At 40.2% G+C, this 13,756-nt stretch overlaps 1 long non-coding RNA gene across 1 annotated transcript in view; it reads right to left on the minus strand.

The window, feature by feature from the left end:
• Positions 1–13,756, minus strand: part of LOC139077377 (uncharacterized) — a 76,449-nt gene that overhangs the window by 33,039 nt on the left and 29,654 nt on the right. The window lies entirely within an intron of this gene.

Genomic DNA, 13,756 nt, shown 5'->3' on the forward strand with positions numbered 1-13,756 from the left:
CTGAGAACTAACTAGGTTTTTACAGACTTGTTGGAACATCTCTAGTCTTGACTCCTCCAAGTCAACCCTATAACAGGGGAAGAATTCCAGTGCTTCCCAAGATTGCGTGCCCCCCACCCTACCCCAAGCCCAAGACTCTAAGTTTAGCCCGTAATTTTTACAAGAGTTTCAATGAGCTGGTAGACGTGGCCATGCTGAAAATATCTGACGGCTGGCGAGCATGCTAGACGTGGCTGTCGTATATGTTGAACATAGACTCACTCAACCTCATTTTTATCTTATTTTTGTTGTTAAATTAAGCTGCTTGGCTTGATTACTGCCTGTGGGATTTCTGTGAGTTCCAGGAAACAATTTCAAGATTATAGATTGGGCAGAGTTTTAGCTTTATGAAAATATGTCTGTATGTTTAGAAATGCTACCATCTTCAATTAGGAGGGCTTAAATGGAGGCAAGAAAGATACACACACATATAGCATTCATTTTTCCTTTCAGGGACGCTGTTCAGGTTCAAAGGAGTAGAGACAGGTTAGGAAAAAAAAGAGAAGCGTTTTTCAGATTCATCTCTTTTGTAATGAGTCAGAAGGAAGTACAGGAGCTGACTAGGTCAGAAGTGAGAAAAGCAGCTGATCTAGTCTGATTGTTTCTGCCATTAAACGTATCAGAGTGACCAACAAGGAGGTCATTCAGCACTGTTAACTTGCCCAGCAAGTATTCAGTGGGTCTTTGAATGTCATATTCAAGTGCCCCAGGATAGAAAGAAATGAATAAAAAATAACCTGGGAAACAGATGCTGCTGATGAAGGAAAGAATATGATAAAATCAGAGGAAGACAGAATCATAGTCGTGGAGCACATCTGCCCAAAACTCTTGTGAGTAAAATAGAGCATGTCTGTGCAGGTTTTTCACTGATCCTGGATTTCCTATAATGGCAACGAGAAGAAAAGCCTTCTTTAATCCCTGACTTACATATCTGCTTACATATCCGCTTTCAGATGAAGATCTCATTACCTAGTCTTCTCTCCTCTCTGCTCCCATTCCCCACAAAACAACACTGAGAGAATCTAAATGCCCTACCGGTAGCACTGTGCACTGTATTTGGCACTTGAAACGCAGATTAATCATCATAAACTATTCAGATGTTTATTACGTAAACAAAAACAGCATATGCAGTGGATTTGATTATTCTAGCCTCTCTTTCTTTTATGGATTACTTCTGATGAATAATTACCAACCTTAAGAATGAATAAACTGTTCTGTCTCTGCCACATGAAAATATCAGACAAATGTCAAAGGAGAGACACAATTTAAGCAAACATCCCAGTCACAGTGAGAGGTCCAATAAGTGCCACAGGCATGAGTGATGGGCACAGAAGACAGGCAGGGCCAGGGGCAGAATTGCAGTAATGAGACTGGGAAGCAGAAGCTGCTGCTAAGGGGAACGTGGTACAGCAGTTCACGACTCGAAAGAACACAACCTCGGGCCTCCCTGTGACATGATCAACGTCTCAATCTCCACATGACCTAGCTGGCCATCTCAACACCACACATCTTCCAGCCACATCTTTCCACTTTCATATTTCACGGCGTGTTCTCAACCCCAAATTGCCACAGAGTGAAATAAGCAAACCTGCTTTGGGATGGAAACTCTATTTGCTGTGATAGCCCCAGACTCTAAAACAGTGCTGGCACCCAGCGGCTTCTCAATATGTGTGTTAAATGAGTGAATGATTTACTACTCACTCAACACGACTTGTTGCTCTCCCTGAGCGTTCATATAGTGCATGCACCCTGCAGTCAAGCATATGCAAAAGTATATCAAATATAGATAAAAATATATCAAATGCAGATATGTGTAGTGCAGTCGATGTGGGTGACAATGCTAACATGACCATTTCAAGCAAGGACTCACAACTTAGATGAGAAGAAGGACATTCTTATAACAATATAAACTCTGCAACTAGGCATATGCTATTTGTTGAAATAAATGTTACATATTTACAGGAGAAAACCGTCACAGATTGGTGGATCCAAGAAGAAAAACTCATGACAAGAATAACAATGGCCATAGGTATTCCATTTTTGAGCAAGTGCTATAGATGTAGTCAATAATTCAAATCGTGTCCCACTGCCCTCTCAAGTATGTATTACTACACTTATTATCTCCATCATACAGACAAGGAAGGCCAGGCCATGAGGGAGCTCTCCTCTGTCTCACAGCTGGCGAATGTGGGCCTGGCTCTGGAGCCACCCTCTCAACTACCACGCTGCATAGAAAGGAGTACAGATGTGTATTTACTATTAATAATAACGCTGATGGCTTCTACTATGTATCCAGTGTTTCCTGCGTGCCAGGCACTGCTCTAAATGCTTTACCTACATTATTTTGTTTAATCTACATGGCAGTTTTACGAGGCAGGCCCAGTCATGATTCCCACTTTACAGAGGAAGAGACTGAGACTCAGAGAGGTTCAGGAATCTGCCCGATTTCACAGGCAGTTACGAAGCCAAGGTCAGGGTGAGCCAGCTCAGCTCAAGAGCCTGCAGCCTCACCGAGGCACGGCAGGGACATCCCTGCCCTGGCCGCTTGCCTGGGAGAGGAAGCCCCATGGCAGTCAACAGTGCAGCACTATGCAAGCCTTTAAACCCAACTGTGTTTCCCACCCCCTTTAAAGCAATGTGAACTCTCTAAAACTTCTGTTTGAATGGAGCCTGTCCCCTGCGATTGAATGAAAGTGATTTTGGCTGTTAAACAGAGATCTATTTGATATGGAACTCATTGTTGTAAAGAGATCATTGCCATCGTGTCTGAAATCTGGGGCAGGGCAGTAACCAGAACCTCTTCACAGAGCAATAGGGACAGCCCTTGAAGCAAGGACACATCCTCTGAAGAAATGAACGTTCCTGTCATGACACGTGTCAGTGCAGTCATCTCAGAACAAGGTACGACAAGGGGAGACCAATAACACTTCCAGTCAGCAAAGAAGCAGCGCATGAAAAGCTTTTGCTCTTGTGTAGTGTGTCTTTTCTTGTTAAAACCACTAACTTTTTCAAAGCCTCGCTGTGCCTCGGTTGCCTCCTCTGTCGTGGAGGCAGTAACCTGCTCCTCAGGGTTGATGAGAGGGTTCAAACGAGGTCAGATTGCTCAGGCGCCTCGTTCAGTGCCTGGCACAGAGCAAACACCCAGTAAACGGGATGTACGAGTATGCAGGATTAATATTACTATAACCCAGCACAATGATGAGCAATAGTAATTGCATCATCGATTATCACGTGCACCACAAAAACAAGAGGTCCCTTCAATTGAGGGTAAAACCAGGAAGGAAATGAGTGTGAGGGAGTGGAGGGACTCATAGGCAGTATAAGGAAGTGAGAGGTAAGAGAATGTGATTCAGAAGAAAAGAATCACAAGTTAAAAATGAGTATGAGGTTTGGCCTGTGGAGGGTAAGATGCACCTGCTGAGAAATCAGGAGGATGCAACATTATTATTAATGCAATGCCCAGGCGCTAGCTGGAGGGTCTCATTGCCACTGTGGGAGGAAGAGCCAGGTGGGTTAGTACCTCTGCTGAGGGGTAATCGTGAGGGGTGCTGTCTTCCTGGGGCATGGTCTTTATTGGAGGGTCTAAATAGATTTTTTTAAATCAAGATGGTCAGGAGTTTCCACAAAAGTCAGGATGGAGAACAAAATATGTGTTAAAGTCTTTCTATTGTGCCTTTTCCTACCCACCACAGAGTCTAAACAACAATTTGTGATCTTAATCTATCTGTGCATTTATGGAATCTTACGCCTTTCAGAGTTTGCAAGTGTTCTTTCATTTTTTGAGGAGCTAACATCTGCCGCCAATCCTCCTCTTTTTGATGAGGAAGACTGGCCCTGAGCTGACATCCATGACCATCTTCCTCTACTTTATACATGGGATGCCTGCCAGAGTGTGGCTTGACAAGCAATGCTAGGTCCACACCTGGGATCCGAACCAGCGAACCCCAGGCTTCTGCGCCGCCGGGCCAGTCCCGCAAGTGTTCTTTTGAAGTCTATTCTTACAGACCTTTCCCACCCACCTTGGTAAACTTTTGCACACTGATGCTTCAACCTCTCAAAACTATTAGCAACAAAGCATTGCATATCACATCACAGTAGTCTCAACTTTCAGTCTCTCCCATAATTACACAGTTTTGTATGGATGGTGGTCTGAGCTCGTAGAGAAGGTTCTCCTAGTTGCCTCTTCCTTTGTGACAAGAATGAACCCAACAGTCCCAGAGAGTTTGAGGAAACTCCTAAAGCCCGTATCTTGATTCATCAGCCTCATCTCCTTTTAGATGTATGTATTAGCAAAGAATTCTTGGTTCTATAATATTCAGATAATAAAATTGCATCTCCTATGTGAATCAGTAGACAAGGTTCAAGACGTGGGCTTCATGAGTCTTGTCAAACTCTTGGAGACAGCTTGGGTTCATCTCCATAATGAAGGAATGGGAAAATCTTGGAAGGAATGTGAAACGTAGCTCTCAAGACTTGAAAGTCCTGAGTAGCACACAACATTTGGGGGCACAAAGAAGGTATTCCAAGTCTTTTCTCAGCTGATGATCATGATAGTTAATGTGATGGTTAATTTTATGTGTCAACTTGGCTGGGCCACGGTGCCCAGATATTTGGTCAAATATTATACTAGATGTTTCTATGAGGGTGTTTTTAGTTAAGATTAACATTTAAACTGTGGGGTGGACTTTCAGGGAAGCCGGTTGCCCTCCATAATGTGGGTGGACTTCATCCAATCAGTTGAAGTCCTGAATGGAACAAAGAGTGACCTCCCCTGGGCAAGGGATTCTGCTGGCAGATGGCCTTCAGACTTGAACGGCAACATCAGCTCCTCCTTGAGTCTCCAGCCTGCCGGCCCGCCCTGCAGATTTTGGACTTGCCACCCTCTGTTATCATGTGAGCCAATTCCTTAAAATAAGTCTTTCTATAAATACACATCCTACAGATTCTGTTCCTCTGGAGAGCCCTGGTTAATACAATAAAAGAAAAATATTATATTATAATGAAGCAAAAATAGAATATGTGTGTTTTTGATATAAATTTATCGTATTACAATGATGGGCTTTTGGCAAGGATGGATCGTGCTGCACAAAGTACAGTTAATACATGTCCGACAGGAAATTTGTTGACCTCAATGAGAGAAGTGTGAATGGATGAAAGAGATGAGGGAGCACACACACACACACACACACACACACACATATCTTCTTATTGGTTTTCTTAATTAGCACCTGCATATTGAATTTTCCAATGACCCTGTTTGGTTTGTGATTTTTATTCAAATTAATCCTGCTTTAGCAGGATAACACTTCAACTCCTCAGTTTCTCATATATCATATCCCAAGGTCAGTGACAGAGTTACTATGGAACTAGTGATGCTTAACTTTCAGGGTCCCTCACTCTGATAGGTCACTTTTAAAGCCTTTGGAGGAGTCCTAGTAATGATTTTGTAAAATCTTAAAAACTAAAATATTTTGGCACTGTTTTCCCTTAAGGAGAATCCCCAGAATTATATTAAGTCTCACAAAACCAGGAGGTGCTCCTCCCTCAAATGCATGCTTGCTTAATATATCCGTAGATGAATTGAAACTGGGAGGGATATTTTGTTTATAGAATAATGGAATAAGGAATTTTAAAATCTTCAGTTTCTAAAAGAATGAGCAAACATCACAAGATTAATTTATCAGAATTAAGGTAAAGTCCTAATAATAACCTCAAATAATCAATAGCTTGGATGCAGAATGGAAAATGAATGGTTTGACAGCAGCTGACAGGAAAAAGCTCTAGAACAGTGACACAAACACACTAGGATCCCACAGAAGGACAGGACAACTGTGGACCTAACGCCAGCTTAGAGTACAGGTGCATTATGTCATGGTAGAGAAAGATTAAATAGCCCCATTCTTCTCTCTGCCGGGCAGATGCAAAAGGGCCAGATTTAATTCTAATTTCTCCATTCTGAATAGCTCAGCTACCAAGCAGGGATGCCAGGATCGCAGACTAGATGACCCAAGAGAAATACTGAAGACGGCAGGTCTGTTTCACTTGGACAATACTTGGGCGAGTGAAGAAGAGCAGAGGTGGTGTATTGAAATCATTGAATAAAAGTCATACGGGATAAGGAGTAGATACTTTCCTCACTGCAGAGGACAAAAGTAGAATCAATGATGAAAACAGATCGGTAGGTATGTTCCACAATTGAAATGGGCTGTCTCAAGAAATAGCATCATTTGGTATACACAGCAGCTTTCAGAGCTGTAAGTCGTATTATTGTTTCTAGTTTTTTGCTCCCTTTCTGAAAGAGGATTATCTACCCCTGCCCGTGGCCATGTGACTTTTACCATCTCCCCGTGGGGGTGTACTTCCCTGACCCAGGCTGAGACTGGCCACGGAAAGTGCTTTGGTCAATGGTTGTAAGGGAGTGTGATGAAAGTCAGTGCTCCCCAAACTTGATGTGTCTACAAATTACTTGAAGATCCTATTAAAATGAAGATTCAGGTTCAGTAGGTCAACACAGGCCTGAAATGCTCTATTTCTAACAAATTTCCAAGTGATGTTGAAGTTGCTGGTTGTCAGACCAGACTTTGAGTAGTCAGGTTTGATGCAGCATCTAAGCTTTAAGATGCATCATGAGTTCCTGCATCGCTCTTGCTTTTTTCCATTTGCCACAAAACCAACATGTCCTAAGTCTGGGCTAGTCCCCAGCCCTGGTCCTGAAATGAGGAGACAGGTGTAGGAGAGCCCCAGCCACCCATAGTAAAATAAATATGCAATATATGTTTGGGGATTTTTTCTTACTACAGAAAGGCTGACTAACGCAAGATTTATCTATGAGGGATCTCAGAGAGGGCATTCCTGAAAAGAGAATGAGTCTGAACTTAATTAATTTCATGTGTCCTTGCAAATTTAGATTCTAGGACATATTTGTGCCAACCATCCATGGACTACAGTTTGAACAGGCTCATGTGCACCAATAATCAAGAAATTAGTAAAATGCTGGGGTGGATTGACACTTCTCTCTTCAGTCTCATATCCAGGTGATAGATCTGTACATTTGAAGTCCTCTTAGCAATTCAAACTCAGCAAAATGTGCTTCGATGAATAGGAATTGTAAAGCCCAATTTCCCATCAATGCTGTGGGAAGTGCCTTAGGGAAAGGTGGCTGACATTTGGTTGGAGAGAAATGTGCCCGTCATCATTGAATAATGTTTTCCACCAGTTACTAAAGGTTTAGGGTGAGAGACATTCAGAAAGTAACCCAAAGAGAAGGAGGATAAAAATAGCGACTTCAGGGCAAAAGTGAGAAGTTCCCCATCCTGGGGCAGCATCATGAAATTCTCCATCGTCACATGAATCTAGATTGTAGATAAGCATGTAGGTGTGAGGTTGAGACGGTGGCTGTGGGTCTTTACTTGTCCCAAGAGGTTTAGAAGTAATTACCTTGAGTAAACAGGAAAGCTGCCTCAACAAGAAGAGAGCACATTCTCCTCGTGAAGAGAAAACTCCCCACTCTCAGCTCTCCTGGACCGGCTGACAGACACGCTCGTGAGATTACGACTTTGGCAGCATGGAGGAAGAGGTGTTGCCAGCTACATAGTCCAGCCATTGAATTAACGTTGTTTTATCTTAATTAAACTTATTATTATAATCCTGCACTAAGTGTGGCTGTCCTATCTTTCCAATACTCCCAGGAGTCCTAGAAGAGGAAATACGCCAGCACGGCAAGATTCCATGAAATTAATTGCTTAGGGAAATTTGCTAAACTGTGCTCTAACAGAGATGCTTTTCTTGTGCTTGCTCTTCGGATTTTATGGTTAGTTTTAAAATGAGTTGGAGCGATAGTATCACCTTTTGAAGAGAACAAATTCCTGAATGAAGCCTCTAAACAAAATCTGCCAGTCAGTATGTAATATATTGATAGTCAACTCATCTGGTTCACGAACGTTAGTAGGTGACCAACCATTTATCAGAGCCTGTTGAAATCTTCCCTGGCCAACCAAAACATGTGTCATTAATATTTGCCCATGTCCTATATTGACAAATCTAGAATCTTGTAACATACTAATTACATATCTGGCTAAGTAGCAATATTGCTGAGTGATTACTGACTATATATCTTAGAACCTGAAAAAAATTACCATTTCATCCTGAAATATAATGATATGTATGTTTAAATGTTCTAGAAGACCATATCTTTCAAGTCTTCCTATAAATTGTTAAATTTCCTCACTGAGAATGGTTTTCACTTTACTGTGACCACCATACACATGCTCTTAATGAGCAGTTCATTTACACTGGTAGGTGTTTCACTTGTTCCATCGTCTGAAATGCACTTCATATTGCTACTGCCAGTCTCTTCTCCAAAGCTAAAGATGTTTTCTATGTATTGTGTCCCTGACTGAGAATGCCTACGAGGTACTGAGTAGTAACCATCATCATCAAACTATACTCGGGTAAATCAAAGCTGGAGGGATAGGACAGTGGTGGTTAAACTAGATGAACACCCTTATGGTTAAGTAAGAGCTTTCTTGCAAAATTAATGTTCTAGTTCATTGTAGACATCATTTGTCCTTTTGTTTCTTTGTTGGTTGATTTTTGTTGGTCCATTTCCTTAATCAGCCCTTAGAGACCCGGTTGTGCAGCAGCACTAAGGGAATATGAAGGCGAATCCTGAGCTTTCTCTGCGTCCTCGATAGTGACTCCCCATTTGACTTTGAGCTAAGGTTCACGCCAACACAAGTCTCTACTTGGTCAAGATTACTGCTCCATAGGAAAAATAATGTTTATTTACTTCTCTAGAGAGCCACAAATTTTAATTAATGCTTCTAAAGAGCTTTTGACCTCCTTGAACGTGTTCTAGCCTTTGTATAATGATCTCTATTTTTGGTTAGGTCATATTTTTAAAATTACTTTCCTGGCAGATATTGCAATAAGATGTTAGGTAAGTTAAAATTAAAAGGCGACTACTCATTTTTAATGTTATACCACATAACATTGCACATAAGGAAAGGATGCCCTGTGACCTTCAACAAAGACATAACAGAAACCTAAGGACTCCAGCCCTTTGAAAATGGCTATGACTATCTCCTGACATTTCTGCAAAGCACTACTCCCTGTGACCTGCCTTCTGTCATTACAAACCAATAACAGAAACAACTATAATCCAAGGTATTTTAAATCAGACAGCTACCACTGTTAAACAAAATCTGTGATGATTTTTATTCTAACTCAAGTATTGCTGCTGCCCCATAAGAATTTAAGAACAGAAGCAAATGTCTTACCCCCCAATCCATAATATGGGCATTGTGCACAAAGATAATGCCTTAAAATTTAAACCCATCATTTTAAAAGTTCGGTTTCTCTGATATTATGCCTTTCTCATTTTCTCACATCACAAAGGCAACATCTGCCTCAAACAATGTTCTCTTCTATCTCTAGACTCCACTCTTACCTTCTTCATGTTTTGTTTTCTTAAATAGATTTGCCCTTATCTCTTCCTAAATATTGTGTAAAACAACTACAAACTAATATTACAGAGGAGACATACTCACATCTTTAATTCTAAAAGTAGGTATTCGAGAAATAATACAAAAATTAAAGAAAAACAATTCTCAGTTGCCTATTTCAACCAGATCCTACCTGTGCTTCGCTAATCTCAGCCTGCAGGTTATGTGTGCCCGTGGCTTCATTATACATTTTTCAAGTTATATTTAATTATGAAATATATTAAACATACAGATGACAGGAAGGGACATACATTACATACTCACTTTCCAGAGCCAGCAAATACTAGGATTCTACCATAATACACCAACCTGACTTTGTCACGGCCCTCTGAGAAGGAGCCGCAGCTGTTATTCGACCTTCCCATCCATGTTTCACGTGTGTGCGTCTCCATAAACATCACAGAGCAGAGGTCAGCAAACTATAGTCTGTGCACCAAACCCAGTGTGGCCTGTTCTGTATGGCCCATGAGTTAAAATTGCTTTCATATTTTTAAAGGGTTGGGAAAAAAGAAGCATGTGTGCAACAGACGCTATACGTGGCCCACGAAGTCCAAAATATTAACTATTTGGCCCTTTAGAGAAAAGTTTCCTAATCTCTGATACAGAGAATTGTTTTGTGTGTTTTTAAAATGTATATAAATGATGTCATATTAAAGAGAACTTCTGCAACTTTCTTTTTTTTAACTCAACATTGTTTTGGAAATTTTCGATGCAGATAGCTGTAGACATAATTCATCCTTTCAAATTGCTGCATAGTTAAAATACCACTAAAAAACATCACAATTTACCATAAAATACCCCTACCGATAGACGTTTATGTTGTGCCCAATTTGGGGTCATTAAAAATATATCTGAAATAGATATCATCCTACACATCTGGCACACACGTGCAAGATCTCCTCCATTGCATGTTCCCAGGAGCAGCGTTCCAGGCAACAAGGTGTGCACGTCTTCAGCTTTGCTCAATTTACACATTGTTATTTAAAATAGCTTTGTTGACATTCTCACCAGCAATGGGTGATTGCTCTCGTTGCCCCACATCCCAACTTGGTGTTATCACCTCTGTTTCAGTTTGGGGAGTGGTGTCCCCTTGTTATTTTACATGCATTTTCCTGATTAACAATGTGGCAGTTATCAATTTACTGGCTCTCAGCTCCAAGTCCACCCTTTTTTGCTCTGCTCTGTGATCCTGGAGCTGTGCCCTATTCATATTTGTCCTTGTATGTTAGGCTCTGTCAGGAGAGGTCACTGGGGGGAGTACAGCCAAGACATGGCAAGAGGATGGGGCATCCCCTCCTCCAGCCAGGGTGCTTTTCCTGCCCAGCACAGCAGCAGCAAACTGAGAGGCAAGAGGCCTGGGCACGTGTACTCACCTCCGTGGCCTGCGTGGTCTGACCCAGCTTAACCATGCCCTCTGCCGCAGCTTCTCAGCCACCTGGCTGGCTGCTACTATGGACCAGTTCCAGCCCAGGTCTTCTGGCAAGTTTCTTCCCGTTGGCAGCTTCAGGAGAGGGAGGCAGAGTATTCTAAGTTCTTAATTCCTTGCTTGTTTGTTCTCCCTCGGCTTAGAGGGAGGAGCTGCTTGCTGCATTTGCCACTTCTGTATCCTTAGAGTCCTTTTAAGCTTCTTTTAGCAGTTAACCACTTTTTACTTGTTAATCTTTTATATTAAAATTTCCCTCTTTAAATTAGCAGTATGATTAACGTCTCCTGAGTGGATCCTGACTGGTTCAATGAGTGAGGTTGAACATATTTTCATGTGTTTATGAGCCACTCAGCTTTCTTCTCTGAATCATAGGTAGGTAAGTAGGTAAGTAGGTAAGTAAGTAGGTAGGTAGGTAGGTGGCTAGATAGATAGATAGACAGATGATAGAGAGATAACAGATAGATGATAGATAGATGGAAGATAGATAGATAGATAATAGGTAGTTAGATGATAGACAGATGATAGATAGACAGATAATAGATAGGTGATAGATAGATAGTTAGATGATAGACAGACAAGTAGGTAGAAGATAGATAGGTAGGTAGACAGATGATAGATAGATGATAGATAGACAAATAGATAGATGACAGATGATAGATATATGTGCTTCTTTGCTTTGGAGGGGGTAGATGTTTTTGTGTTTGGCATATCAACCCTTTGCCATATCTATGCTTTGCAAATATCTTCTCCAAATCTGTGACTTATTTTCACATTCAATGGTGTCTTTTGACATGGAAAAATTGATCAATATTTTTGTTATGGTTTGTGCATTTTGTATCTTATTTAAGAAACTTCATTACCCTCATGTCATAAAGATTGCCTCCCATTTTTCTCATGGAAGTTTTAGAATTTGGCTTTTTTGTATTTGTCTTTAATATACCTGAAAGTTTTGTGCAAAAAAGTACAAGTTGAGAATATTACTTTACTTTTTTCCATATATATAGTGATTGTCTCAGCAACATATATTGAATAGCTACCTTTCTTCATGAACCTATAGTGCAAACTCATCCTTTCATAAGATACTATGAACTTAGTCCTATTCCTAGATTTTTTTTTATTTTGTTCAATTTGGCCTATTTATCTAATCCAGTACCAATAGCCACTGAATTGCTTATGATGACTTTAAAAGTTTTGAAATCTAGTAGGATAAATAAACATCACTTCTTCCTTCTCCTTTAAAATTCTCTTGGCTATTCTTTGCTCTTCCCTCTTCCATCTGAATTTAGGATAACGTTATCAAGTTCCAAGAAAAGTACTTGTGGGATTTCTTAGACTAGCATTGAATTTATTAATTTGGGCAAAATGGAAACAGTTACAATGTTGAGTCTTTCCACATACAACATGGTGTTTCTCTCCACTTATTAGGTCTACCTTCATCAAAGGTTTAAGATGTACTCCAAAATAGACCTGAATGACTTTTGTTATATTTGTTCCTAGGTACCGTGAAAGTAATTAAACAAGGAGGCCATTAGACTGAGGTGGCTCTAATGCCCTGGTGGCCTACAAGCAAACAAAACCTAAGCCAGAGTCAATGCACTTGAATCTGAAAAAAATGAAACTTAAGGGTGGCCAATCACAAACAGCCAGCTCAGCTTTCCCAAATAAGGCAGCTGCCTAAGCTACAGCAAATCAAATTATTTCCTTTGCTTAGCTTCCGGATCTTCTCTATAAAAACCTCTCTCCCAGTTCCCATTGGTGGAGCCCTCCTAACCACTTCTGGTTTGGCACCTTCTGATTCAAATTGATGTATGGTCAAATAAACTTTTGAAAATTTTGATGTGTCTCAGTTTATCTTGCAACAATACTATATAGTTTTTTTTGCTATGTTGAATGAACTTTTGAAATCACACATTCTAATTCGTTTGATGGTGTATAGAAATGCTGTTGATTTTTGTGTAAAAAGTTTTGTATTCAGCCAACATGTTGCTCTCATTTCTCAGTTCAAATAGTTTGCCTGTAGATTCTCTTAAATTTTCTGTGTAATCATATTATCTGTGACGTTTTGCTTTATGTTATATTTCACATAGAATCATAGAACATTCCTAAAGACCAAGGTATTTAATCATCAAAATGGAATTCTCTGACTATGAAGGAAATATTCATATTAGCATTCTTTTCTCTAAAAAGAAAAATTTCTTCCAGAAATGAAGTTCAGCAACATTGAGAGCCCCTGTGTGGAAGCAAGTCAAGGACACCGCACTTACTTTCTGTTTTTTAAACCAGATCAGTTCAGACATTAACTGATTTGATCACCCTTGTCAGCTTTTAGTTAAGCTGAAAACTTTTGAAACTAAATTTCTCTGTGTTTTAATGGAGTAGCAGGTGGCTGTCAAGTGTCCTAAATCAAAGATATAAAAAGAGAACGCTTCCTTTTCTTTTCTTCTTTATCAGTTTCTCTAAATTTATATCTAAAGGCAATTAAATAAAGATTTCAGTGATGATCATCCAGACAAAAAAACGAAAAGAAAGAAAAGGAATAGAAATGATCAATAAACATAAAAATCAGCTTCACTAGTAATAAAAAATGGAAATTAAAATATTGTTTTTATCCATATAAAATTGTTACAGGCTTTTGATTTTGGTGTTGGTTTATTCCATGGGAGGTATAAGTTGGTGAGCAATTGGGCAATATTTACAAAAAGTCTTTAAATCATAAATGCCATTTGATTCAAGAATCGCCCGCCTCTGTATCTTTATTTTAAACAGTCAGCTCTTTGGTGAAGATGGA

This window comes from Equus przewalskii, chromosome 19 (assembly GCF_037783145.1).
Source record: "Equus przewalskii isolate Varuska chromosome 19, EquPr2, whole genome shotgun sequence".
Classification (NCBI taxonomy): domain Eukaryota; kingdom Metazoa; phylum Chordata; class Mammalia; order Perissodactyla; family Equidae; genus Equus; species Equus przewalskii.